The sequence below is a fragment of the Sitodiplosis mosellana genome, unplaced genomic scaffold (genome assembly GCF_009176505.1).
Source record: "Sitodiplosis mosellana isolate CC-2019 unplaced genomic scaffold, AAFC_SMos_1.0 Smas_scaffold_22, whole genome shotgun sequence".
NCBI classification, from domain to species: domain Eukaryota; kingdom Metazoa; phylum Arthropoda; class Insecta; order Diptera; family Cecidomyiidae; genus Sitodiplosis; species Sitodiplosis mosellana.
In genome coordinates, this window is record NW_022595264.1 from 582,715 (window position 1) to 586,396 (window position 3,682).

At 35.8% G+C, this 3,682-nt stretch overlaps 1 long non-coding RNA gene across 1 annotated transcript; it reads right to left on the reverse strand.

Moving 5' to 3' along the window:
• Window positions 1–6: 6 nt before the first annotated feature.
• On the reverse strand, window positions 7–705 carry LOC129568725 (uncharacterized). The gene is made up of 3 exons (XR_008687981.1): window positions 593–705; window positions 233–511; window positions 7–154 (listed from the first exon to the last, which is right to left on the reverse strand). It is a non-coding gene; the product is annotated as an uncharacterized LOC129568725 (long non-coding RNA).
• Window positions 706–3,682: the final 2,977 nt, after the last annotated feature.

Here is a 3,682-nt window from a genome sequence, read left to right on the forward strand (position 1 = left end):
AACATACAGCCGATGCTGAGAAGTGATGCGATCCATGTGGCTTCTTCCATTGTTATTTTACCAGACGATAACGGCGTATTGTCAGACGTCAATAGGTAGATACTCGGGCTAGGCCAGCCTTCTGCTATGCCAAACGCCACCGTTGATATATTCGCTAATTTTGAAAAGGAGGAGAAAATTCAACGTAATTCCATCAATTTGTTACATTCATATCATATTTTCATTGATTTACCGACTATTGCTGCTATGCACTGATATTTAACACTCTGATCGTTCATGGATTTTGTAGGTTCCTTCATTTTTGTTCTCCGAATTATGCGAGCTTCTACGTCAGTTGAACACAAAAAAATATTCAAAGATCTCCAAATCGCTCGTGTTTGCCACTCACTCAGCTGTTGAATTTAGAAAGTGAGTGAGATTTCTGTGCGAAGATCTTCCAATTTATTGGAACCAAAATACGAAGTTTATCTTCAAGTTCAACTGATTGTGTATTTGAATCAGATGGTTGTTGCTGTCGTCAGAAAAGTGTCAAAACAGAAATTTATCTGTATAGATCAATCTAATCAGTTCCAAAAATAATAAATTGACTTACCAATATAATCGAACCGTACTTATCGGCGTCGAATATCGATTGAGACACTTTTCTTTCACATTCCATGCAATAAACCCGCGAATGATATGTATAACAAATGATAGACGTATCGTATTTTTTACTGCATTCAATGAAAGATAAATAATTACTTAATCTCAAAGTTAAGAGTTAACTTGACATTAGAATGTTCAATGTTCATCAAGATCGGAATAACAAACGGATTAACGCACTTGAAAAACGAGATTGTTTACTTTTCACTTGATACGATCAAACGTCATAGTAGACACGCTTTCTATGACTAAATTGCATTGAACTGAAGTGGTTTGATATATAGAATTTGTTTTTGCACGCTTCGGTGTAAGAATCATGCGGTTTTTTCAATAAATTGATAAGCTTTTATAGCAGTTTGGCGACATCACCTTCCGAGACTTCATCACGAATTGTATAAATCGTAAAATTCTGATATTGAATATTGATTCAATAGGAAAAACGCATTGAATCGTTTTTCTATGTATCACATGGGCATTTTATTTACAAACAATCTACAAAATCGTGCAAACAAACTCATTCAAATGGGGTATTTGCTTAACACGAGTTTCTATTAGCTATTTAATAGACATTTTTCAATAAGTCCTGCAACGTAATTTTCGCACTAATAAAATCAATGAATAATCGTTCTAACGAAGCGATTGTCATGATTTACTCATCGCCTTTATCCTATGTTTCTGGCACATAAAAAATTATGAATAGCTCAGAAGTTATACACAACCGGCGGACAACAACATTCTTTCACTAAGACCATGTAAATCGGTTCAAAAAAAGGAAGAAAAACGTGGTGACGAATGCAGGTATGCACATGCACACTGTTGGTTTCCAAAATGAAAGCTTAAAATGTAAAGAAAACATGTGCACAATCAATGTGAAACATTGTGCAAGTGCACTACTTGATCAAAAAAGCAGAGAATTAAAGCATCTGATTTAAAATCGATGCAAAATCCAAAGGTGAATCATTTCCACCAAACTGAGAAGCGATGCACCGAAGAATAGACCGACAATGGAACCGAAGGTGATGACCAAGTCCAGGTTTGTAAGGCGCACTGAACGAGCCAATCGTTTCGGCTGACTATTTATTTCAAAGGTCACTGTCGCAATTTCTGCCGTTTGATTACTCGTAATTACTTTATGTTTTTCATTATATCTGCAGATGAATTGAATTTCAATTTAATGATGAATTCATTTAAGTAAGTTTTACTACTTCAGCCCACATACCCGACTAAGCCAACATGCATTTCTGTGCAGATAGAAAGACATGGTTTGATTCTCTCGCGATGCTCATCCGCCAGAACATAATTGTTTTGTTCTCCAATGCATTTCATCTGTGCATAGTTGCAGTACTGATCCTTATCTATTGTAAGAAATATAACATGGAATTAACCAAGGAATAATTTTAGAATTCTACTCCATCATTCCACTGATTTGAAAGTCAAGTTCATTACATTCGACTGGGGCAAAGTGTGAAGTGCAATTGCAAACTTCCAAGTCAAGCTGAACTTGAGCATGGATAAAACACGACTCGATGCCGTAAGGCATATATGTATACAAAGGCCAACGTTCGTCTGGAAATCGACATCGGCGCTTCTCGATTGATAATTCGGCACAACTTTACTTTACAGAACTATTTGGAATATGAATATTTTTTTGATTTTCTTTTTGCTCTAGATTGCTTATGGTCACTACATTTCTAGGGTGCGATTTGCAATTTTATGATTTACCTTTATTTTTTGACAGGTGTTCATTTTTCAGTATGTAAGCCTATAAATTCTCAGCCGTTGCAAATAAAGCATTGATCACTGAAGCAAAGTTTTAGTACTTCATCAGAGCTATGTAGCGCCCTGACTAAAATGTACTAATCTGTACTAATTTGTACTAAATTGTACTTAATTTGAAAAAATGGTTCTAGTGCATTTCCAGCAGAAGAGTGCGATCAAGATTATATTGTCGTAACCTACGATTTGGCCATCGCGTCCAAAGCTTATAAGATACAGGCTGACATGAAAGGAACGTTTGAAAAGTTGTTCATCAACTTAGGGGCATTCCATATTGAATTATCGTATTTCAAAGCAAGTATAAAAAACCAAATAATTTTATCCAGCGTTTTATTGCAAATAATAATTAATCATGAAGATAAAATAAATAATTTTCCAATTTTCATTTCTAGGCGTTGGGAAAATTTATCGAATCATCCGGAATTTGCCAATTGATGATTGACAGTGGTTTAATTGCTGATGGATCTCTTAGAGGAATTGTGGGAGGCACGCATTTCAATCGCTGTTAAAAAATTCATCCTATAGCAGCATTGGCCTTCAAAATAATTCACTTCAACCACTTTCTGGAAAATTACACAAAATCAAATGGCATCGAAATATTATTGCTTGAGGAAGTAGTAGACAATCTAACTTTTGAAAATCGCACGCATGAAACTGAAACTACAAAGTTCCAACTGAAAGATATCCTGAACCGCTATCGTGCATATACTGAGGAAACTCGCGATGGGAAGCATGGCCATACAGCGCAGTTTGTTATGATGTATATCGATCTCATTGAAAATTACCAACTATTTGAATATGCGATACGCACAAGTGATTTGAATTTGTACATATGCGCTGCGCGTAAAATGTGTCCGTGGTTCTTTGTTTTCAATCATCAGAATTATGCGCGTTGGTTGACAAAGAATATAGATGATTTGATAAATATTGACCAAAGTCATCCCGGGCTGGGAGAATATTTTGAAAATGGTGCTTTATCAGTTCGTCGAACTTCCAAAAACTTCTGTAGATCACCCGTTGATCTCACTCTGGAACAAACGATTAATGCCAATGCCGCCAATAAATTAACCGGTATTTCATCGTTCACAAATTCAATTTATGCGAGACAACGGTGGTGCGAAACGCATACTGTTCGAAAAGCAATCATTACGCATTTATTCGAGTACCTCAGACTAAATGAATCAAGCGAACATTGCACTAGTGATCGTCAAAACAAAGTTTTCACCAACCAAATCGAAAAGTTTATGAAAGAAGTTCAGAGCAA